The sequence below is a fragment of the Macrobrachium rosenbergii genome, chromosome 31 (assembly GCF_040412425.1).
Source record: "Macrobrachium rosenbergii isolate ZJJX-2024 chromosome 31, ASM4041242v1, whole genome shotgun sequence".
NCBI classification, from domain to species: domain Eukaryota; kingdom Metazoa; phylum Arthropoda; class Malacostraca; order Decapoda; family Palaemonidae; genus Macrobrachium; species Macrobrachium rosenbergii.
The window spans coordinates 18,527,856-18,554,341 of record NC_089771.1 but is presented as its reverse complement, the minus strand read 5'-3'; the positions used below and the strand labels follow the sequence as shown (position 1 = coordinate 18,554,341).

The following is a 26,486-nucleotide window of genomic DNA, read 5'->3' as shown; positions in this document are numbered from 1 at the left end:
CGGGGCTATAGTTTGGGGCTCTCCTATCCTCCTCTCATCTGGCGGCTAAGATAGTGCCGGATCGAGTTCGTCTTTTGCTTTGGTAAGATAATGAGTATCTTTGTAGCCTTTCTTTTTGGCTCATTGCATTGTCTCGAGCCCCATTTGGATGGTATCAGTGAGCTGCTGTGTCTTTCGCGCTCGTGTTTTGTTCTGCTCTGCGCAAAGGCCTCTTCTTCTTCTTCTTCTTCTTCTTCTTCTTCTTCTTCTTCTTCTTCTTCTTCTTCTTCTTCTTTTTTCAGGAGCTGACCTACTCTGCGATTTATGCGAGGCTTTCTTTTGTTTGGGACGTGACGCTGTTTGTAGCAGTGTCTGTATCTTGATGGGGTTAATAGTAACTGTGAATAGGGGTATTATAATGATTTTTTTTTTATTTTAGATGCGTAGACAACTATACGCTACAACAAAATAAGAAATCCTTCGTACTTTGATTTCATGGATGGAATACCTGTGAGTGTGGACGCGCTTTCTTGGATTTATTTGTTTTGAAAGTTGGCGCAGTAGCCTTATTTGAATATAAGTTTTATATTGTGTAGACTTCAAAATATTCAATATTTGAGACAGACAGAAGGGAAAGAGGAAGAGTGATTTTATGATATTCCAGTTAAAACATATTGAGATCGTGTTGCAGAGGAGATTGTAGGTGTGTTCAATAATTGCAGTCCAGAGATTCAAAACATTATTGAGGATCTTGGTAGGGCAGGGGTGGTAGAGAGAAAAGAGAGAGAGAGAGAGAGAGGAGAGAGAGAGAGATTGTATTTGATATTATTTGAAGAATTATGTTCAGAGATTCGACATTATTGAGGACATTCGAGAGAAAGAGGACAGAGAGAGAGAGAGAGAAGAGAGAGAGAGAGCGTCTCGAACATATCCTTTGTCAGCGCACTGCCATTTGCATTAGCTCCAGAGAAGCGGAGCCACACATCACCTTCACAGGTGTCTCTTTGTTACAGTGTTGTGATGTCAGCCTGGGCATATGTTTTGCCTGCAAGCAAGCTGCCCACCGGAGTAAGAATGCCCAGGCACCTTTCTCTCAAATGTGCACCGATGTTTGCACGGAGAATCGGCGTCTCTTTGTAGATTCCGACCTTATTAATTAGAGTGTGTGAAGAACATTAGTATAAATGGTAGTCGCAACTTTCGGTTTCAAAGGGAGTGACGTCAGGCACATTAGTTTCGGGTACGTTTGTGTTTGTATGTATATGTGTTTTTGAGAGAGAGAGAGAGAGAGAGAGAGAGAGCTGCTGCATTTCTTCTTACGTTATTATTTTAAATTGTAGAGAGAAATATTCGCGTTTTCGATTGTTGATTAGAACAGAAACACTGACGGGGGTGGGGTGAAGAGGGTCGAGTTTTGGTGAATGAATAGCAGCCAGTCTGAAAAGCAATAAAACCTAATATTTGAACCTTGTCAATATTCTCATTTTGAATAAAGATCAGCGTTGAAACCTGGTACAGAATCATTTCCAAACTTTAGTCAGATTTCAGTGACTCGAGAAGGCAGAAAAACATGGCAAAAACCACTGTAGATTATTTTGGGGCTACCAGAGAAATCTCAGGCAAAGATAAAGCTTTTTACCCAAGCACCAGTCCCAGGGTGGGAGTCCCTCCCTCCCTCCCGCCCCTGCTGCAGCGTGCTCATTGAGAGAGCAGAGCTGATACGCCCTGTCGTTTGTTTAATTCTGGTCGTCTTGAGTGTCCGTGTGCAACCCTATGAGTTTCAGATGATCATGAAGAAGGTAAAGCGAGGCCTTTCGTAAACAAACATCGTTTGTGACTAACTCGCCCAATAAATAAACGCTACATTCGGAGTTCATAAACATTACGGCTCAAGAAAGCTGCTAGGGTTTCAGAAAGTCAGTGTAACGGGGTCGGGCTGAGGTACAAAGAATAGGTAAAAGAATGGCTAAGGGACAAGTCGTCTTCTTTTCCCTTAGCAAATATTCTTATTGACAGTACTGCTATGCTCTCTCTCTCTCTCTCTCTCTCTCTCTCTCTCTCTCTCTCTCTCTCTCTCTAGCTAGTCTTTTCTTAACTTCTCCATAGGGGGTTTATCAGCCCTCCTCCTCCTCCTCCTCCTGAACTACTACCACCTATCCTCCTCCTCCTCCTCCTCCTCCCTTGGGTCGTGTCTGAGGCTGGCATCATCGTCAGTGTGGCACAGTGCCTGGGCATAGGGGCATCTCGCTGCTCCTCTGCCCCCCGCTCATACAACCCGCTCTTTGAACTGACTTGAATTAACCGAGTGTGTTTTCGAAATACGTTCATTTGTTGCTTATGAAAATCAAGTGTTGCGTCTTTATTACCTCGCCTGACTCCGTCCCCTGCCCAAAACGAGGTGGGAGTGTGCGTGTGTATGCGTGTGTGTGCTTCCGCTGGTACAGTGACCTGAAATCCCAGTGCGTGAAGTTTCTGTTGGTTTTATCTTGACCTGACCTCCCTCTGAACCAGAACGAATTTCGTCCTCATCTAATTCACTGTAGGTTTGAAAATAATATAGGTTTTTGTGGTCCCAGTGACGTCAGAGGGCTAAGTGCCATGAAAAATTTCGGACGGGCTGTGTATACGTGTCTCTCTCTTTGCAGTGTTCGGCGTGCATTGAGATGCCGAATTGTTTACAAATAATTGAGACCCACATGAACTCGTGACGTCAGAGAGCTCACAAGGGTCAGGCTTCTTCCAGAGAGAAGTTGATCAGCCATTAAGTGTGTGTGCAGGAACCATTACTCTGTAATTTACTCGTCACTGGCACGCAAGAATGTTTATATGATGAAGAGTCAAGCGCTGAAGGAAATTACTCGGTTGATTGAATTTGTCGCATGATTGAAACTACTGTAGTGTCGGACTTCAGTATATCGCAGGAATAATAAAAGAATAATAAACAAGTTGTGATTCAGTTTGTGCTGGTAATTCCAAACCACTAATGAATGATTTCGAAAAATAAGTATGTAGAGTTTTCAAGATTCCACGGTTCTTTTAACGGTACCGTATGTAAAGAAAGAAGCAGAAGTGAGTATAAGGATTTCTCATTAATTTCTCTGTATTATTTTGTGATGGCGTTTTCTTTCTTCACTGACTGATTTTCGTTGATTTTCGTTTACCCTGATGTGGCGCGGAAAAGTACTCCCATTATATGTAATATTGAACCGGGATCTTATTATGCGTCATTATAATGCAATTTTATTCTCATTACATATCCCTAATTGCGCCATGTTGTGATTTTAAGTTAATTAGGGTTTGTGTTTATTTCTGAAACTCAAGACAAAAGATTTTACGAGATGACGAAAAATACAGAGAATTTTTAGGAGCTAATGAAGATTATTTTGTTTTTCAAATTGAATAGGTGAAGTGATGTGCTGATATGTTTATATAATAATAATAATAATAATAATAATAATAATAATAATAATAATAATAATAATTATTATTATTATTATGTGTATTAATATATATATTAATAATATAAACTAGGTTATAACAGCCAGCTATTATTCCCACCAATGGTTTTCAATTCACTGCCTTTATCATTATAATTACACTCATTATCATAATATTCACGTTTTGGTGTTCTTTTAATTGTCACTATGGTTACCAATTGTTTTACTACATCTAACAGATAATGTTCAGAAATTCTGACGCACTTTTTTGAATTATGAATGTCTTGCTTCCTCCTGAAGTCACCACCTCATCACAAATAATAAAAGTAATGCGAAGTGATGATATTCCTGCTTCATTATGAAAGAAGAAAATTTCCCCGGAAAAAAAAGATTGTTTTGATAGCAGCGTCAAAATAACCGCAGAATAGAAGGACTCAGGGGTTTTATTTATTTTGTTAAGTTTTTTCTTTTTCTAATTTTGCAGGGATTATAAAATAATTCGGTAGTGGATCTTTTTCTATTCAGGAAACGCCTGTTATTTATAAGTTGATTTCTCCGTAGAAATAATAATAATAATCATCATCATCATAATAATAATAATAATAATAATAATAATAATAATAATAATAATAATAATAATAATAACAATAATAGAATTGAGCTTTTATTTTTATGTTTCTTAGAACCAGTTTTCAGTAATAATAATAATAATAATAATAATATGTAATAATAATATAATGTGTGTGTGTAATATTATTATTAATAATATGTAATATGTTATTATTATTATTATAGGGAGACTCCGTTTAATATACGTAATAGTGCCTAAACATCCATCTGCACTGAATCTGCAATGTGTTCAAAACGCGCTGCATTTATCAGCACTGCTTTATAGATAGTTTCATTTATTTTATAAGGGCTTTTATACTCTTATAACTGGCTTGCAAATACGTTCATATGCAAATATGTGGTCTTATGTTTTCATTCGTAGAGGCATCGTCTATATAAATACTTATAAATATGTGTGATCCAAGTACTTGCCTTTACTTATGCGTATAAATGTATGCATGCATGGATGTATGCGTTTATTATGAAATCTCTGAGTATTTCATGTTATTATGTATTTTTTTTTACCATTCCGTTACATTAAATACCTTACAGTAGCGGCATGCAAGGTGCTGCCCATCTCAGTGATTCCCATTGAAAATGTTGCAGGAACGACGGACCGAGATGCCACTGCATCATTTTCAGCGAATTTGCATATAAATGACGCTGCAGTCAGCCTCGTACGAGAATCGCAGCCTCTTTTCGGTAGTTGGGGAGGGAGCGGGGCAGGAGGCGGGGGTTGAGCGGTATCCTATTGGAGTGAGGTCGGGGTTGGGGGTATGTGGTATCTTTTGAAGGTTTGGGAGTGGTTTCGTTTCGTAGCTATGCATTTCATTCCAGGCTTCCATTCCGCGCCATTTTGAATGCATTTCCTTCCTGCGAGCCGCGTATTCCTCTCGGTGAATACGCCGAATATATTATGCCTTGTGAGTAATGATGCGCTAGCGCTGGCGGTGACATTGGATGGTCCTTGCCCCTGTTTTGCTCCCGTAGAGGAAGAGGATACGAAAATGTCATGTGTTAAGTATTTATTACCTTCTTTTCGTTGTTATATGACTTACTCGTATGGATTTGATTACAGAGGGCTAAACATCATGCGTTGAGTTTTCTGTTAGCAGGTAGAGAAAGAGCTTGAAGAAACGGAGGTGTTAGGATAAAATACAGGTTTGGTGTATATATTATTTTGTTGTCATTGAAGACTTGTCAGACCCGCATTGGTCAGACACTTGAATTCTTGTATCAATTCTTTATCATGGATGCCACTCATAAGTACTGAAGATCTCTCTCTCTCTCTCTCTCTCTCTCTCTCTCTCTCTCTCTCTCTCTCTCTCTCTCTCTCTCTCTCTCTCTCTCTATATATATATATATATATATATATATATGTGTGTGTGTGTGTGTGTGTGTGTGTGTCTATATATATGTTAAAGGTGCCCTCTGACGTTGAATCTACTATACACACACATATATATATATATAATATATATATATATATATATATATATATATATATATATATACACAAACCTACAGGGTACATATACATATGTATATATATATATAAATTTACTTTTTTTATTTACGCCGTTAGCATGAAACATCTGTGTAGTAGAATCAACGTCAGAGAGGCACCTTTAACACTTTCTGAATTGGTCATCTTCGCTTTAGCGTAATGAATGAAATAGGGAACAGCTTTGGAGGCGGCGGATGTCAGTGACGGGGATTCCAAGAAGTATTTGTTGGTGTTTCGTTAAGACGAGGGAGAGAGGGAGGCTGTGTTTATTATCACTTTTGGCCGGGTGACTGTTTTTAGGAGAAACTTCTCATGTTCATAGTTGGTTCCGTCACTTTCAGCAATAAAAAGTACTATATAAAAAGTACGCGTTTTATCACATCTCAAAATGCTTATATTTTACTTCGTCTGGTGAACATATTTGGTGGAAGATCAGTTTTTTAATAGGTTTTGATCTATTTATTAATTCATTGATTTATTTTTTCTTTTTTTAATAAGCGAGATCTTTTCTTTCGTTATTTCCCTTTACCTCCTCTTATTTCTTCCTGATGAACACCATCGCCTTTGGAAGCTTGAATTTCAAGTCAATGGCCCCTTTGGTGGGCTTGTTCATTATAAGTAGGGTTCACCTTTTGAATAATAATAATAATAATAATAATAATAATAATATATTGGGGGCGTGTATATCTTCATACAAATACACACGGTAACGGCACTAAAATCGAACAAGCCGTCATTATTTCACCTAAGATTGCAGCCGAGTTCAAGTGGCTAGGTTTGCGCTCGTTAGACCGACTATCCATTAACGGATGGGGAAGGAATTTAGTCTATAATGCTCTCTCTTTTGACTCATTCCAACCTTCATGTATTGGATGTGTGGGAATTATTGTTATTATTAATTTATTTTACTTTATTTGTGAGTGGTAATTCCCTTAATTTTCACTTACAAAATTTGGTAATCATAGTGTCAGCTATTGATTTATCTTGTGCAGGTTTGGGAACTCATTTTAGTAATTCACCAATGTAAGATTTCGCTTTTTTATTACGTATTCCAAATAACTAATAAAAGGTTAATTATTCTTCTACCGGAGAGTCTGATTAATAATAATTTCAAATTGGTCACGATGATATGTTTAGTGATTTTTAATTAGCTGTATGAAGACCGTATCTGATTTCAGGATGAACTTTTATGGGTCAGGTGCAAATCCTCGATGCTGGTGAACTATATTTGGGTGTAACAAATTAAAATCTCCGATTACGAATCTGGCTGAAAACAACTGACGCTTGTTATGAGAAGAGATGTCCATATTGAAAGACATACGCACACATATACATAAATACATACATACATACATTTATATATATATACATATATATATATATATATATATATATATATATATATATATAATATTTATATATATATATATACACTCAAGCAACACTACTTGACTGTGTATAAAAAGTTATTATTTTCACACATTTCACAGAGGACCTCAGTAATACGGAAGGGTACTAAAGTAGATTCACTTATTTTCAAGCTTTTAGTATGTATGTATATATATATATATATATATATATATATATATATATATATATATATACATGCAATATATACAGTATATTTATATATATATATATATACATCCATACATATATATGTATATATACATATGAATATATACTGTACATGCCATTTCCCGTTCTCAGCAAATCATGTAGTCTTTCGGATTCGAACTCCGGACCCTTAGCTAGTGGCGTAAACTCTCTATCCACTGAACTACAGATACGTGTGCCTGTGTGTTTAGTGACATAGGGAGAGTAAGTATATTAATCTTGGCTCTTTTTAAGCCGTGCAACCTTCGAATCCAATATAGCCCAGATCCCTACACCATAATCACCTCATTCCGAGATCAGAGACTTGGCGTCTGAACACCAAAAAAGAAGACTACTTCATTGTCAGCAGAATCATTCCCGGTATTTTTTTTTTCCTTTCCCCTTCGGATGGCAATCGCTTTATAACCATTTGTATGCGTATATCCTTCACCCGTTCCATTTGTTATTTATTTTTTATCTTTAGTGGTTATCAATTATCCCGTATATTTTGGGGGCCGGAGTGCGTCGTAAACAAATTACTCCCTGTGAAATATGAGTTTTTATTACGGGCGCGACCGTCCCTTCATTTCATGAGTGGTGTGAAATTGGTTTGTTCAAAAGATACATTATGGCGTTGGTGCTGCTGGATGCATTATTGAGATTTATTACAAAGGGTATTTATTCTGAGTGGCTGATATTGGGCCTTTATTAGATTTTTCGCCTTTTCAGTTAGGTTTTAAGGTGAGGCTTTTTAAATGCTTTAACACCAGAAACTTTGGACTGATGTAACATTGGTAATTAAGACTTTGATGGGATGAATATATTTTGTTTTCATGTCCTAAGTGTATGATTAAGGGCATAACTTCGATTATTTAATGGTATATATATCCACAGCAAAGGAGAACATGGCATATCATAATTGCTATTAAGTTGACAGAATTTTCTCTTACAATGTAATAGTGTAAAATATGAGTGACAGTTTATAAGCAGGTTTCGCCATTTATGAATAAACTAGCTTATGTCTCGCGCTACGCTGTGCTGGAATCCGGCTCTGCCAGTCATGTCTCCTTTACCGTAACCGATCCCATACTTAACCCCCCCCCCCAGGGGCGAACAAACAGGTTTGCAGGAGGAGGGCGGATGTGTCATGTCTCTCCTATCTTCTCAATCCCCTACCTACCCGGCCCCCAACCGGGTAGGACAAACAAGAAAGATCCACTCTGATTGTATTATTATAGATGGCCTAGATACTTCCATCATCACCAAAACGGGCTATAAATCCGTTCAACACAATTTTGCTCCCTCGAGGATTAAGCCAGATTTGTGGTGATTTTATCCCTGGCCGAATTCCCTTAATATCAAAAAGGATATAGACTATATTCATTTGAAAATGTGATATTGGTCATTTTATCCACATGCATCCGAAACTGCCTGTTATGTTGAAATACGAGTGTTTTGCTTTTAGCGTTAACCCGAGCCTGTTTTTGCCGGCTGTTCGTATGCAGACCTTGTTACTATTTGCAAATCTTTGCTGTTGTTTTGGCGTTTAATTGTCCATGTATCCATGCATTTATTTAACTTGATTTTATCTAACAGTTATCAAGTTTCCGTGGTATTCGCTTGTTTTTGTCGGTAGGCCTTGCAGTTTTAACGTGTCCTTTTAATCTCTTCTAATTTTTATTTCTTTTTTTATATTGTCAACTTGTTTCTCATTTCATGTAGCGCTTTATTGGTTTAAATTTTTATGATATAGATTTTTTGAGCTTTGTTATCCGTGAATATTTAAAGTTAATACATTTTTGTATACATATTTTGTACATTGCTGGTCCTCTCTGCTTTACTCCTTTTTATCCATTAACTGCATGAAGATCACACTTTTTACACACACATATATATGTATATATATATATATATATATATATATATATATATATATATATATATATATATATATAATATACTCTCTATACACACAATCATGGAAGCTACAAATGTCGCTTAATATCAATTCACGCTACCTCAGGAATATCTCGATGAAATTATCACCGAAGAGAGAATTTATAAGTGATAAATGGATTGGTACTGTCGGGTCGCGAACCCACGACACAGCACAGACCAACGGCTGATCGACGTTGCCTATGTCGGTGGTAACGTCGACTGAAATTACTGATTGCTGGGTCTGTGCTGTCGTGGGTTCACGACCCGACAGTACCAATCCATTTATCACTATAAATTCTCCTTCGGTGAATAATCTCCATGCAGATATTCGAGTGCAGCAGTAATTGATGATAAGCATTTATATAACTTCATGATGTATATAAATCACGGTGTGATAAAAAAAAATTCATATATATATATATATATATATATATATATATATATATATATATATATATATATATATATATATTCATTTTCATTGGCTTTTTAGATTTCTGAGGATCAGGGCAGCCTGGTCTTACAAGTTACGCTTTTATTTCAAATGTAATGCTTTTTAATTGGTATCCGTACTTTCTGGGCTTCCTCTCATCACACCATGAAATAAATTTGTTTATCGTATACATTAAGTATATCAGTTAGTTACTGGTATGTTTACAGTCTGAAGCAGACCGCCGTAATTCCCGAAAATGAACAGATTCCCGGGAAAAGTTGAACGGGTGAATGTACGTCATTAAACGGAAAATAATCATGTACTCGGAGGGGAGAATTGCCACGCGGTCTTAATGAATATGCCCGGAGCCGTCATGTGTTTGTGAATTGTTAAAGCGTTATGTGTTTTAACGACTTCCTCATGAAGAGACTTATGTTTATGCGGAATGTTTTTAATGGGGCTGCCGCTTCATTGATGTCCGTCAGCGGCATAATTACACTTGATTAATCGTCCGGATTAAGGAGTTTTCGGAGTTCGAGTTGATGATTGCAGGTTTATTTATATATATATGCTTACAAACATGTAAATATATTATATACTTATATATATTATATACTTGTATAGACTTATATTTATATAATATATATATTTATATATTATATTATATATATATTTTTGTTTTTTAACGGAAAAAATTCTTTAATCAAAATTGTGACTATTCAGCTTCCCGTACATAATGATTTTAATTTTAATTATGAGGTCTAAAGAAGTTTGAAGTAACAAGTAAGGATTCCTTGAAATTAAAGACTCAAAGGAATTGAATTCAGTGAAAGTGATACGACAGAAACATTTAAAGTATCAAACTACCAAATCTGCGTCAGTAGAGCTTTAGTATTAAAAAAGGTAGCAGTATTAAATGCTTAGACTTCAATGTTGTCATCTGGCACCTAAGCAGTTTGTTTTGAGTCCGTCTGGTGTAATCGAAGGAGATTTTATAGTCTTAAAGGGTATTTGGTTATTTGGCCGGCTGTAATCCAACTTCGCGTAATCGGAGATGGTTGTAGGATTGGAGAGATTACGTTCTTGCAATGAGGAAAGGATATATATATATATATATATATATATATATATATATATATATATATATACATACTATATTATGTACAGTATATAAATATATGCATATATATATATATATATATATATATATATATATATATATATATATATATATATATATATATATATATATATATATATATATATATTTGTGTATGTGTAAGTGTGGATGTTCCAGAGCAGAATACAAAAAAAATGGTTGAAGTGCTTGATATGAGATGTATGTGTAGTATGCGAAACATAAGAATAATTGAAAATGTGAGAAATGTGGAGACGCGTTAATGTGGAGAAAAAAAAAAGCGTCGCTAAGTGTTTGCGGATGGTTTGGTCTTGTGGAAAGAATGGAGGACTGTAGGTCGGTGAAAAGGATATATTTCGGGAGTGTTATGAGGGAAGAGGAGGAGGAGGAGAGGTGAACCTAGAAATCGCTGGATAGATGGTGAAAGAGTATGAGAAAGGAATGAGCTAAGTACCCAGGAAGCATGAGAGCATTCCGGTTGAAGGTGAATGGGACAGAATGTGTAGGGCGGTTCAGCGCTCTGTTGGTAAGTCTTCTGTATAGAAGGTCCATTCATGATTTAGCGGTTAGAGAATGAATGTGGCAGTGAATGTTGTTTAGTCTCCTCTGAGGCTAATGTGCGCTCATGTGTGAGTAATTTGTATCAGTTTTGAGTGGGGGGCACAAATGCACCATAACATTTTTATGAGGCACTGTGGATAACTAAAGTTTGTTTTTTGCTGTTGAGCAGAAATATTTGATCTCTCTCTCTCTCTCTCTCTCTCTCTCTCTCTCTCTCTCTCTCTCTCTCTCTCTCTCTCTCTCGTAGTTAGTCATTTTTTTAATGGATTACATTTAATATAGGAATCTGTTTCAGTGGTAATCATATGCTGCTTAAATTTCATACTTTTAGAAGGGAAGAGAGATTTCCCATTTTGAAAGAGGTTGAATGAGAGAGAGAGAGAGAGAGATTACTCTCCTTGCAAAGTTTTGATAGTTTGAAGAAAAAAGTTTATGATCCGAGGAAGGATTTTTTTTTTTCCGAATCACTGATTTTCTCTTGTGGTTTCATTTTTTCTCTTTGTAAGTTTAATTGAAAATGTTTGTGAAAAGCTCTACTGCTGTTATTTGTTCAAATCGACCTGTTATTCGGAGATTTAAAGATTTCTTGTTTTAATTTTTATTTGGTTGCTTTTGGAAACAAATTTATTTTTCCTATTATTTGAAACTAAATTCTGGCCTCACATGAACTGCTTCTGTACCCATGTCTCATGAGAAATGATCTCTTGCCTTGGCTTATATTTTATTCATAACTTAATTTTTCTAAAAGATATTTCCTTTTATTTTCCTACGGTTGCTTATCCGAATTAAGTTTTTGTTTTGTATAACATCGCATTATTATGCTTAATTTACTTATACTTATCGAGAATAGTTTATCTTTTTAATTAAGTGTCCCATTTTTGACACCCTAGTCATTTCTGATGACATTTCTTATTTAACCTCGTTTCATTTTCATAGGGAGGCTTAATATTATCGACTTTTTATGAAATGTGAAGAAGGGTCATTCACAAAGGCCTCTTTCTGTAGTATTGTAATTTATTTATTTCGTAGGAATTTATTCCATTAGTCCTACTGAACTAATCTATTTTATGATTTGTATAAATTACTTTTATGCATCATGAATATGTGTAGCTCCTGTAATTTATTCTACTATTTTTAATGTATCTTTTCCACGGTATAATTTTTCTAAAGAAAAAAATTATTTTTATTCTCTCTCTCTCTCTCTCTCTCTCTCTCTCTCTCTCTCTCTCTCTCTCTCTCTCTCTCTCTCTCTCTCTCTCTCAAGTGCACCGTCTTCAGATGAAGAAAAACTTGGACAGGAAATTAAGTCTTGAGAGTTGAAAGAGACTTGTTGGTTTGTGAATACCTTCACAGTCGTTCTTTTAAAACAATGAGCCCGATTCTCTCATGTTTGTGTTTTCACGTGCGTTTTAGTTCATTCATTCAGTTACAGTTACTGTTTATACCGTCACACACACACACACACACACACACACACACACACACACACACACACACATATATATATATATATATATATGTATTTATGTATATATATGTGTGCGTGTGTATATATGTATGCATGTCTGTAGGTGGGTGGTTACGTAGTAAATCAATTCATATTATATATAGATACGTTGTTTATGTTTGGATGCAGTACATATAAACACACTCCACTCTCTCACTTCCCGGAGTGTTCCCAGCCTTCCTCTGATTGCATAGCGCGTATTGTATTTCCGGTGGGTTGCTCCTTGTCCTTTCATCTTTGTACAGAAAGCAATCAAGTGTTAAGGCCTCTTCGCCTCGTCGCTAAGTAGCCCTATCAAAAGTGTTTAGAGTATCGCGGTGGTGTTTGTGGTTTTTCTGTTACGTGATACACTTATTTGTGGTCTTTAAGTCGACTGTATGATTAAGCACGAATTAACGTTGGTATTTTCGTATGTGCGTTTTCCTTTTCTTCATGAGGGCGAGTAAAATCATCTTTTGTCATATATGTTTACGCTGCGTCGCAAACAGTGTCTGTGCATGATTTAGAATTGACTCATGTATTGAAGTATTTTGGCGTGAATTTTTAGTGACTGGCGGAATTTTTAGAGGAATGTATCGACGCCCTCTTAGTGAAAGTGACTTTGCATTTTTAATTCTTTATGCATCGATTACGAATGTTCTAATGTCTCGCCCTTGTGTCCATTTTCAAAAAACTGCGTACGGTACTAGTGGCGTGGTTGTGGTTGTACCTTTTATTGGAATAGCAGATTATCATGTCCTTTAAGATTTTGCAGATAAATTTATGATAACGATCACTTCGACTCTGTGGACTGAAAGGTTAATTTTTCCACTCATAAATCGAGACATGCCTTATTTAACTGTTGAGAGACGGAAAGAGCGATAGAAAAGAATGAGTGTGTGTATTCCTTGGATGATGACAGATTTACCTCTTGGGTAATGGTTGACGTGTGATGCAAGTTACGATTTCCTAAAGTCATTTGGATCTGTAGTTTGTTATGTCATCAGATCCAACCTTTAATCTAAGTTCTGAAGTACTGATCTTGAGATAAACAGTGACATGACTTACTGTTCCTGGTCTCAGTATCGACTACTTTCTCGTGAAGCGGATGAAGGGGACTGTTAGCCTGATAAATCCCAGCTCTCTCTCTCTCTCTCTCTCTCTCTCTCTCTCTCTCTCTCTCTCTCTCTCTCTCTCTCTCGTTCTTCCTGGAAACGGCAACAATCCGAAATATTGATAACCTCAGCATTATCAGTCCTTCTGGGAATAGTGAACCGACGACTTCGAATCCCAAGGTGAGCCCGCTAGATTGCAGCGGCTGAGGAACGGTGATATTAGAAACGGAGCGCTCAAATAAACGGTTATATTTCTGATTCGCATTTGCTGGTTGGAATACAAAAATGCCATCACGCTTACGGAGAAATAAAAGACTCTGTGGGCCGTTTTCCCTGTCTTTTGTAAAGAGAGAACCGAAGGAAATCGCCAGTTTATGCTGAATTATGTAATAGGTATGAGTCATTTGCTTCTTAGCAGTACGGTGCATATGGCTATAACTGGATTTCTTATGCATGATCTATATATTATAACTATTTGCGCGAACAGTAACACGAACATTTATGCAGGTATTAAAGTTGGTGTAGGTTGAGAAAAGGAACATGTGTTGTTTATCGTTAAAAAAAATTATTATTGTTGTCGTTAATTAATTGCAGTTACAGGTTGAAACTGCCAGTCCACAACGTGCTTCGGGCTTTTTCTTTCGGTCTCTATTTTCTTCCTTTTGTTTATATCACATTTCAGCAAGTACCTCAACCGTTAATTAAAGGAAAGCTAAATTTGAATTCGAACGTCACGTCAGTGACTGAGCAATAAATCATGAGGGTCTTTTGTTGTATATAGTGGCAGGGGATATGAGAGGCATTGCATAAGAATATGAGAGAGAGAGAGAGAGTCTTATTTTTTTGTACGTGGTGTAGATGTGTATGATAGTTGATGAGTTAACGCCGTGTGAGTCCTGAACTTGAGTTTAACAGAAACATGTACACCTCAGGGTTGACTCAGCGGGAGCATACCAAAGAAAAAAACGAGTTAATAGGCGGCGGATGGACGAGGAAGGGAACGGAATGAAATAGTCCTAGGAGAGAGAGAGAAGAGAAGGAGAAGAAGAGAGAGAGAGAGAGATACTATGACGGAGATAAGGGCATTGCATAAGTGTGTGAAGGACAAAGAGCGAGGGAGAGGACATTCCAAATACTCGTAATATTTAGAGGTCTCGTTTGCTACACACACACACACACACACACACACACACACACGCAACGCCATATTCTGTTTCATTTTAAAAATGCCTTACGACTTCGGCATGCAAATTACATGAACAACGCTGCTGCGATATCTTTAGCTGCCATCCTAAACACTGAATTTTGAACAAATTGGAACGAAAACCTAGATCAAATGATTATAATTGTGACTTTAGTATATACACAAATAGTGTATATAACTACATATATTAATATATATATATATATATATATATATATATATATATATATATATATATATATATATATATATAAAAAGATTGATCTGTTCTTATACACTGAAGTCACGGGGCATCTACTGTGATTTTTTAAGCATGTGTATGTGTGTATATATATGTATATATATATATATATATATATATATATATATATATATATATATACATATATATATATATATATAGTTGTGTATTTATATATATATTATATAGATGTATATACAGTATATTATAGATATGCATACATACATACATATATGTGTGTGTTTGAGTGCGTATGTATGTGAGTAGATTCCTCGTCTATTTATATATACGGCGTATCTCTGCTCTTGGAAATGATTCCCCGTTCTTATATCATGATAGACAGGCAACTATAGATAGCCGTGCAGATAAGTAAGTAGCATGTTGAACCAGTTACGTACCTGCTCCACTTCACTTCCAACCCGCATCCCGTTTCGGCGTGTGGCTTTAGTGCTTTTTAAAATATAATTTTCATTTTTCCTCTTGCTTCCCCGTACCTTATCAGACACTTCTTATAAAAACCCCCTCAAAATTCTCTTTGTATTTTTTTAACTATCTTGACCTTTTTTCTTTATGCAATCTTTTTTTTCAGAGAATTTTTGTATTTTCTTTATGCCCTTGTATATTGGACCTTTTTTTTCTTATGTAATCTTTTTTCCGATAATTTCTGTATTCTCTGTATGTCCTTGTATATTAGTTTTATTGGAGGGAATTTATATTTTATATCTTTCCATGAATTAATTTCATTGTCTGTTTAACAAAAATAACTTAAGGGGCATTTGAAGAGGTTGATTTGAATTGAACGACTGAAGCTATTAAAAAACTTAATCTTCAAAATTTGAAACTGAAAATGAAATTTACAAAAAGATAGAGATATTTTGGAAATGATAAGCTATTTTACACACGCGGCCAGTATATGGTTAGTTCATTTTTGCCTGTTTGATCAATTTAATCTGCGCATCCCTTGCTTATCAGGCATTGCGATACAGAGGGAAATGCCTAGCGTCAGTTGGTTAATTTAAACGTTCTTGCAATTAATTAGATTAGATGGCGCAGGTCTAAGAGGTCGGGTTGCCAGAGTGACAATAATAGCCAGAGCTCGGAAATGTGTATAATATATACAGTATGTATATATATATATATATATATATGTGTGTGTGTGTGTGTGTTGCATTTTCGTTACTTGGTACGTGAAGCAGTCATATCTGAAATTAGGCTATCAAGGAAAGGGAGTCAAAATATATTTTCAGATTTTTAATTCTTTTAAATTGGATGATTGGTAATAATGTCCAATTTTTTTATGTTTATGTTTATGCGTATGCAGTCCACACACACACACATATATATATATATATATATATATATATATATATATATATATATATATATATATATATACATATATACAATATATATAAATTCTTTATGTTTATGTACAGTCCTATTAATATATTTTACAATAATTTAATGCCTTGTAATCTGCATCAAATACCGATCATATATGCAGAGAGGGTCCATCACCTTTAGTGGATAATTTTAGGTTTCTCTTATATTATCTGTAAGGGAGACGGTGTTTTCGTAGAATTAAAATAAGGAATTACTATTTATCATAGGATAATTATTCCACTTTTATTGAGCATATGTTTATGGTTGTGGGGAAAAATTAGCGGTTATTTCCTTCTCAATTGTTAGAGAAGAAGCGAAAGGCAACAATTGTATATTCATTAAAAAGGCTTTGTTGATGTTTTACTACCCCTACTTCTACTGCCCGAGAGAGAGAGAGAGAGAGAGAGGAGAGAGAGAGAGAGAGAGAGAGAGAGAGAGAGAGAGAGAGAGAGGTGATGTCTCACGACTTTACTTTTAGTCCTGTTTATTGTAAATTGAAAGATATTTCTTTCTTTACGTATTGTATTTTCCAACTGCCAGCCAATTTCAGATTCAGGGTTGTTATTATAAGAGAGAGAGAGAGAGAGAGAGGTGATGTCTCACAACTTTACTTTTAGTGCTGTTTATTGTAAATTGAAAGGTATTCCTTTCTTTACTGCCAGCCAATTTCAGATTCAGAGTTGTTATTATAAGAGAGAGAGAGAGAGAGAGAGAGAGAGCTTGATGTATACCACCTTAGACCATAATTCATTCACCAAGACATGAATGAATCACGCGGATGAATCTCCGCTGTGATTCATCTCTTGAGTATTCGAACGATGTGACGGCCGTCTCTTTGATGACTATATTTCACAGGACCCCATCGGTGGGTTATGCTGGTGCAAACATACAAACAAACAAACAAGGAGATATAAGTTTGTACGAGACAGAGTTTGTTCGCAAACAAACATGTATGCTTCTCTGGGTTCAAGTCCACTGGGGATGCAGATAGATTTTAGATAAAAGATGACAAACGGAGAGGATTTTTTTTTTTTAATTTGTCAACAACAAAAAACAAATAAAAAATGCGCCGAAGTTTCTTTCGGTGGTCTCGGCATAATGCTGTATGAGATGCGGCCCATGAAACTAACCACTGCCCGGTGGTGGCCTATCCTATATCATTGCCAGAGGCAGATTATGGCTAACTTTAACCCTAAATAAAATAAAAACTACTGAGGCTAGACGGCTGCAATTTGGTATGTTTGATGATTGGAGGGTGGATGGTCAACATACCAATTTGCAGACCTCTAGGCTCAGTAGTTTTTAAGATCTGAGAGCGGACAGACAGACAAAACCATCTCAATAGTTTTCGTTTACAGAAAACTGAAAACATTAACAGATTTGCTGTGAACAGGTAAATATACGTAAATACGTGCAATTAAACACTGCAGTTTGTGGAATAATTTAAACGTTACACTTTGGTATTGACTGCCCAGTGTTGAGAGAATCGTTTTTGGACATAAAAATCATTACTTACTGATTATATTTTTAATGGCGGCGAATCCGTTTGGCGTTACATAATTAATTCCACTCCAAATATTCGCTGTAATGTAACTGTGTAGCTTTGCAATCTGTGTTTGCGCTTGAGATCTGTGGTTAATTTAGCAGTTCGTCGGGCAGGGAATGTTGTCACGAGGAAAATATTTACCCCGACAAATTAAAAAAGTTTTTTAATATTTATTTTTTGCCAGATTATTATTATTATTATTACTATTATTATTATTATTATTATTATTATTATTATTATTATTATTATTATTATTATTATTATTATTATTATTATTATAGTCGCGCCATCCGCTGTTTTTGTTTCTTTCTCATTTTATTTTTCATAAGCTGGGCATCTTGCATGAGATTTAAGAGGTAAAAGGGGGCATGCATGCTCCAGTTTCCTTCTCGGAAGACTCGGCAATCCAAATTTCCAACTGCGCTTAAGAGTTTGAACCCTGTCTCAACTCTCGGACAGCGCTCGTGCAATAACCGGCGGAATTTTCTGCTGTCCTAATTTGAAATAATTTGTGCTGCGTCTGCCGCCAATGATCCATGAATATGTTTTAATCAGAGATAAGTTAGGGACTGCAAGTCGGAATGAGAAATGGCGGGAAGGTTTACGCTCCGCGATTTTGAGCCCTGCTGATGGCGGCCGCAGATGTGACTGTCTTGAAATGCGTTTATTTAGCTTGATTGGCATTTGACGCGCTCTCCTGTGTATGTGTGTGCGTGTGCGGTCCTTTTTTTAGACGGAGGGGAAATGAACTTTGAATTAATCTTTTCAACGCTTTAAATTTGATGGATCGGCTGTCTGTAGGTGAGGGACATCATGTTAACCAGTATAGAGGTTATTTGTCTTTATGGCTGTCTGTCTTTATGGCCTCATTGGTTTCCTTTTATGTAATATATATTTATATTCTATGTGTAGTTTAAATCACGTGTAAATTTACGTGCATACTTAATACACATACACACAGGCATATATATGTACACATATATATATGTATATAAAATTGTCAGATATTTGGGGGAAAGATTAGTTAGTATCATTATACATCTTTTTGTCGGAAAAGATGGTGTGAAATATTACGTTTACGAATTTTCAAAATTTTTTGACAGTTGTATTAGTAAGGGTAGTTATACCTGTATTGTTGATTGAAAAAGCGGTAGTACGCACGAAGTGTTTTGTAAATTATCTCAATTTGAAAGCCACGTAAAATTTGCGTCTCGAACTGAGAATCGAATACTTAGATACTTTTCGTTTTCTGTGCAAAAAAAGAAAGAAAGAAAAAAAAGAGAATCTTAACTTCCTCCTGTTAGAGAGCCAGTCTTTTCTGTAATCGCTGAGCCCCTTGTTGCTAAATTGAAACAGAAGTAAGAAAAGAAAAAAAAATGAAGCGGTACCTCATTTGCATTATCCAGGAACCGAAATCAGAAGAAACAAGTAAAAAATTGCTCCGAAGTTTCTTCGGCGCAATCGAGTTTTCTGTAGCCTACAGCGTATAATGCTATATGAAACTCCCAGCCACGGCCTATAAACTCTCACCCGCAGCCCATGAAACTTTCACCACGGCCTAGCGGTGGCCTGTGTTGTTGGCACCTATAGCGGTGCCAAACGCCCGATCGTGACTAACCTTAACCTTAAATAAAATAAAAACATATGAGGCTAGAGGGCTGCAATTTGATATGTTTGATGATTGGAGGGTGGATGATCAACATACCATTTTGCAGCCCTCTAGCCTCAGTAATTTTTAAGATCAGAGGGCGGACTGAAAGAGTGCGGACGGACAGACAAATATCCATCTCAATAGTTTCGTTTTACAGAACACTAAAAATACGGTAGAGGGATGGAAAACGAGTTGCCATAGGACTTTGAGAGGCTTAAGGTTGAAGAGGTTTCCTCCCAACTTTATTTTTCCTCTCTCTCTCTCTCTCTCTCTCTCTCTCTCTCTCTCTCTCTCTCTCTCTCTCTCTCTCTCTCTCTCTCTCTCTCTCTCTCTACGTTTCTCCTTTACTAAGTCTTTTCGCGAGTTTTAATGTTGCAAATGATTATTTGTTCGTTCAGATGTTTTCAGACTATTCTCATTTTTCAGCACCTACCTATCTATCTGTGTGTGTGTATATATATATAATATATATATATATATATATATATATATATATATATATATATATATATATATACATATATGTATATATATATATATACAGTGTATATATATATATATGTATACACATGCATACATACATACAAACACACAACTTATGCTAAGTATTTATGGTACACATTCCACAAGTGCTATCAAATTTATCAGTAGACCTTTGATGTTATCACATTGCATAGTTAAACACAGAGCCCTGTTTGTATCTTGCTATGTTTTTAATGTTCCTTCCTTGACCTCAATCCATGAATTCCATTCCTGAAGCCCCTTGGTGTCAAGTAGGGAGAAATATTCTGAGCAGTTGATTTAACCCCCCTCTCTCTCTCTCTCTCTCTCTCTCTCTCTCTCTCTCTCTCTCTCTCTCTCTCTCTCTCTTTTACACTAATATTTTCTGGTACTAGGTCTCTAAGAAATTGACGGAGAAAAAGACAGAGAGAACTTCATTCGACCTGGTGTGAAAATTAGTACGAAAAGAGAGAAACAGCGAAAGAAATGATACGATTTCATGAAACAATAGAAAACGCGAAATAGCGACAAAGGAGGAGAAAACTGAGATAATGGTTAAGCTAGTATGAAGAGTAAAACAAAGGCTTGCGTTCAGGTATTCGTGTTGTATAAAAATTGCATGACAATCACTGAGTCATTCTTCAACAACAGAATCTGCATAAACGTTTCGTAATTGTCTATTTATTGGAGGAAAAAAGCTTCATTTGTCATTGGGAGAACTTTTGATAATACATAAACTTTTTCTTTCATGCTGTAAGGATTTAAAGTTCGGAAGATTTTCAGAAATTAACGGTGTCTGTAGCACATTGTTAGGAAATGGAAATGTATTTTCGCACTGATGTTTATTTTTATATACTTAACGGTGGACATGGCCAGGCCATCTAATTGTTCCTTGTTTTGGAAACCGATTTTATGTTTTTGTTTGAAGGCCAATTAGCTTCTCTTTCTTATTTCTTTATTGGAAGACTGGATTTTGAACGCAGACGTGTATTTAAGGCATAAGATTTCTTCTTTTAGAGTTACATTTTAATAGTTTTTCGTAACTTTGCCATGTTTCAAGAAATGGTAAAAAAACAGGATGCCCTAAAATCATCTTGGGGGCAAAATTCAAAATGGTAATAAAATGGTAAATGGTCGTTGATGTAATTTTCTGTGTATACATACATACATACATACATGCATATATATATATATATATATATATATATATATTGGATACATTACATTTATGTGTTTATGTATGTTTGTGTATATACATATATAATATATATATATATATATATATATATATATATATACACACACAAACATACGACATACATACATACGTACACACACATACACACACACTCACACACCTTGCGTCTCCTTCTGCAATGTCAACGGTATCTGACTATGATCCAGAACAATGTGCCACATTCCCCGAGATAATCTCGCCTGATCACCCGAGACAAGCAAGATTTTTGAGGCGATTCATCCCCGGTTGCCTGAGGTACGATGTGGCTAGTTGACGGTTCTGACGGCCGTAAGTAACCCGATCACAGGACAGACTCAAGGCCTAATGGGTCGTCACCTGGAGTCAAATGGGCCGCGTGATCGCCCCGGGACAGGTGTTTCCCCTCTTTGGTAATTCTCTCGTGGGATGGGCGGTTTTGCAATTGTCGTAAAACAGGATAAACCGCGAGATTTATTTTGGGGTTTACTGCATACTGTGGGTGGGGTACGGAGGTCTCTGAATGTTGTTATTGTTTGACTGTTGCTATTTTTACATTTCAAAGACGTCTCATGGCAGGAAATCTATTTTGTGTAGCGTCTTGGTATTTTGAATCGTTTTACTTCATAACAGTTTTAGGATATACAATATATATATATATATATATATATATATATATATATATATATATATATATATATATATATATATATATATATATATATATATATATATATATATAGTATGTGTATATAATGTTTATGCATTATATATATAATTATAAAAATGTTTATATATTTTATACTATATATGTGCATATATATGTGTATGTGAGAGAGAGAGAGAGAGAGAGAGAGAGAGAGAGAGAGAGAGAGAGAGAGAGAGAGAACTAGTACATCTCATTAGCCTAGAGTAATGCCACCTTGAGGTTTACAGTTGTCGTGGACGAAAAACTCAAGTTAGCCAAATGGACACTTTGAATCAGCCGTGAGCTCTCGGGACTCTTTAATGTAATGTTTCCCAGATCCTTACAACAACTCAAAGCGCCCTTGCTCCCCCTTTTTTTTAAAGCTTCTCTGATCCTCGCCTACATTTCACGTTTAATTGTTCTCAGGGGTGGCCAGCTTCCGTTTGTCACTCTACAAGAAACACCACTATTTCTTTACACTTAGTGGAGAAGGGAGGGGATGAGTTGTAGGTATACACTGAGAGAGAGAGAGAGAGAGAGAGAGAGAGAGAGAGAGAGAGAGAGAGAGAGAGAGAGAGAGAAAGAGAAGTGAAGAAGGGAGGGGATGAGTTGCAGGTATAGACTGAGAGAGAGAGAGAGATAAAGAGAGAGAGACAGAGAAGTAAGTGAAGAAGGGAGGGGATGAGTTGTAGGTATAGACTGAGAGAGAGAGAGAAAAAGAGAAGTGAAGAAGGGAGGGGATGAGTTGCAGGTATAGACTGAGAGAGAGAGAGATAAAGAGAGAGAGACAGAGGCAAGCAGTAAGGGGGAGGAGTTGTAGGTGATAGACTGAGAGAGAGAGAAAAAGAGAAGGAAGAAGGAGGGGATGAGTTGCAGGTATAGATCTGAGAGAGAGAGAGAAAAGAGAGAGAGAGAGAGAGAAGCAACATGGAGGAGATGAAACAGGTATAGGACTGAGAGAGAGAGAGAGAAAGAGAGAGAGAGAGAGAGGTGAGAGAGAGGAGAGAGAGAGAGAGAGAGAGAGAGAGAGAGAGAGAATTATTCTGTGATTAAATTAAATGAGAAAGAGAGATTTTTCATTGATTTAATTAAGTCACACACACACACACGCACACACAGAATTATTCAATGAATAAATTTAATGAAAGAGAGAGAGATTATTCACTAATTTAATTAATCAGAGAGAGAGAGAGAGAGAATCGAACAGACCAGTGTGTCTAGGTCACCTTCAGCAGATGATAATAAGAGTTCGTTGCGTACATAAATAGCAAAGGAAGATTCCAGAGATTCTGCGAGATAATTGGATGATTCTCAAATGACACACGGGGCTATTACTTACCCCTTTGTCTTCAGCGTCATTTTCGTCTCAGGTCTTGCGTTTATGTTCCTCCTTTTCGTTTAATTACTCTCCAGTCCGATGTAAATTTGATGCGTTGGGCCCGATCGATTTTTCCTGTATAAATCTTCTCATTAAACTTTTATTTGTTGGAATATACACTTAGGATAAATAAAAAATTTTTTCAGAACCTTTAGCAAAAAAATCGTTACAAAAAGACGTGAGGAAGAATCCGTGTATTTTAGTATATATTTAAAATACATATGGACACCCCTCATGCATTTTTTGGAATTCTCCGATCATTGTCATTCTTTCTGTATGTTTCATTAATTTTATTTTAATAATCCCGTATTTCAGAGTCATATGCTTAATTACACTAGGTTTACGACGAACAAGAGTAATTGCCAAGTTCATTATTCATGAAACGATGATGTATATGAGTTATTTTTTCGGATAATTATTTTGACATACACATACATATATATATATATATATATATATATATATATATATATATATATATATATATATATATATATATTTATTATACAGTATATATATAAACATTATATATATGTGTGTGTGTGTATGTAGGTTAATGGAAAGTGTCCGTCCCCCCTTTGTTTTAGCACTGGCATGTGCAGCAACACTTTAGCCGACATTCTGAGAGAAAAGAACACATTTTCTGGCGTCTCTTTTTCCCGTATATATTTTCTCCCGATGTCGGTTGACTCATCGCCGTATTCCAAAGATACCAGCGAATGTCTGAGTGACTTTTATTCGCCCTGAGAGAATCCCGGCCTCTTTCTTCTTCTTTCATTAATTTTTTCCTCTCTCGAGAGAGAGATCGCTCAGTCCCTTGGCAAGATAAGGCGTCTATGGGAATCGAACCGCGAACAGATTAACCGAACTCGGCTGATGAAATATCGTTAAAACTCAGATTTTTGGCAGGCGTTCCAATTTGCGTTGAAGATTTTTTTTTTTTTTTTTTTTTTTGAGGTCATTAAAAAAACCGCAGAGTTTTAGAGGTTTTAGTTTTGAAGTATTCCGCATATTTGAACTACGTGTCCCCTATGATAGCATCATCGCGAGAGCATTGACGGAGACATCTAGCGGTAAAGATTGGGATTTATGTAAAACATTACAAGGTTTGGTGGTTTGCAGGCATTCTTTATATGTCGGTGTCTCGTTCAAGCCAGGTCGCAGCCGGTTTTAATATAGTGCTATTTCCACCGCCTTTTTTTTATTTCCGGTTATTTTTTGTGTACGTGTTCATGTTCAAGATATTCTTTTCTTCTTATCCGTGTCGTATAAATAATCTAAAGTATTTAATACAAGCTTATAAATAATCTCAAGTAATTAATACAAGCTTTTGTACTATCAAGCGTCAGATAGGAAATAACCGCCGAGTTTGATATGTAATGTATTTATATTGCTAATACTGTATTGAAATAAAAATTGATCCAGAAATGTAATTTATTTTATCCTTTTATAATCAGTTATTGAATCTGATATTTACATATAATCATTTCATATAAATTTCTCGATTGAATACACCATTAGTTCAGTATGCATGAGCCCAAAATATAACCGGTGAGTAAATATATGCGTACATCCATACCAACATTTTTTTATTCAGTTTAATCTCTCAAATCTGATTCAATTTACATTTATTAATTTACGTTTATTGGAATGATAACTGAAATATTTAGACCTTGCGCGTGCCAGGAAAAAATGGAAGATTAGGATTTATGGTCAAATATTTATTCCTAATGATGAAATTTATTGCCCGTGATGATTAATTTAATTAGTTTCTTCTATATTTAACATTAAATGGACTACAGCGCAGAACTACACTTTTTCCCGTCTGGTATTTATTTTAATATCCAGTATATTTTGCTTTATTCCACGCTACACCGTGTAAATTGGATATATATATATATATATATATATATATATATATATATATATATATATATATATATATATATATATATATATATACATATATATGTATATATATATATATATATATATATATATAAATATGTGTTTGTTTGTATGTATGTATGTATGTATGTATGTATGTATGTATGTATGTATGTATGTATTACATACACCCACGTGTGTGAATGTGTATAAACCACTATTCATGTAAGTTTTGCAGATGCGAAACATTTTTGATAAGCAGTGTATCTAAAATATTTTGCGCAGCAGCAAAAAGGTGTCTAAGGATATTCCCTTCCGGTCATTACAAGATAATCCTGCGAACAACTTAGCTGTTAGCTGCACTCCAGAAATCAAATTGTTAGTATTAGGAAGATCAATAGTCTGTGTATTTGTTCTTCCATTGGAGATGCAGAAGCAGAAATAACTCCTTTAAGAAGAGAAACAGACCCGTGGAGATGTGTTTGTTTTTATATATATGTATATGTATATATATATATATATATATATATATATATATATATATATATATATATATATATATATATGTATGTGTGTAATAGTAATAGCCACAATGCCCTCTTAACTTCTCGAATTCTTCACACTTTTTGGTTAAGCCTGTCATCACAAAGCCTTAGATCCGGATGCAAGTAGGAAGAAAGTCTGATGTCCGGTAGCGGAAATCGAACTCGCATCCCGAGGAATCAGAAGGAGGTCAAGTTGCCGACCTGTGAGTGTGTGGTTTTTGTGTGCATTCATATATATATATATATATATATATATATATATATATATATATATATATATATATATCGATGGTAATATATGTGTTTGTATATTCCACTGATCACAAGTAGCTTAGGAGCCGACGGCGTCTGGGCTCTTATCCAGGTTTATACTGATCAGAACCAACGTTGCTTCAATTTGCTAATTGAACGACCAGCGGCAGACCAAACGTATTCTAGTCCTGTGGTTAG

General features: G+C 35.7%; 1 protein-coding gene across 12 annotated transcripts in view; it reads left to right on the top strand.

Annotated features, from left to right (window-relative positions):
* The window catches only part of LOC136855385 (carboxyl-terminal PDZ ligand of neuronal nitric oxide synthase protein-like), a 514,751-nt gene that overhangs the window by 442,284 nt on the left and 45,981 nt on the right, over positions 1-26,486 (top strand). Inside the window, exon 1 of one of the 12 annotated variants that reach the window (XM_067132317.1) lies at positions 2,192-2,284. The exons of 8 other annotated variants lie outside the window; for them this stretch is intronic. The gene's annotated coding sequence lies outside the window, so the exon portion shown is untranslated. Of the gene's footprint in view, positions 1-2,191; positions 3,049-26,486 lie in introns of those variants that run through there. 3 more of the 12 variants (XM_067132316.1, XM_067132315.1, XM_067132318.1) reach the window with 3 other exon arrangements.